The sequence below is a fragment of the Clinocottus analis genome, unplaced genomic scaffold, assembly GCF_023055335.1.
Source record: "Clinocottus analis isolate CAN_PGR_092001 unplaced genomic scaffold, fCliAna1.0.p SCAF_23, whole genome shotgun sequence".
Lineage (NCBI taxonomy): Eukaryota > Metazoa > Chordata > Actinopteri > Perciformes > Cottidae > Clinocottus > Clinocottus analis.
In genome coordinates, this window is record NW_027175965.1 from 7,605,506 (window position 1) to 7,605,739 (window position 234).

Below are 234 nucleotides of genomic sequence, written 5' to 3' on the forward strand. Positions count from 1 at the left end.
TAAGGACAATAGCCCCCTGAGTTGTTTTCAATTACCAAACTGTAAACATATAACTGTGTTGCACGTTTACCAGGTTGTTGTTTAAATGTCTTCACACTAACTTATATTCAGTCTATCTCAGTTCTATTAATAGCGTAAATGTCAACTAAATCGACCAGTTTGGTGCAATTCCCTAATTAGCAACGCATGCCTGATGTTTTTTTCTTTATTCCTCAAACCAGTTGCGCAAGTTTT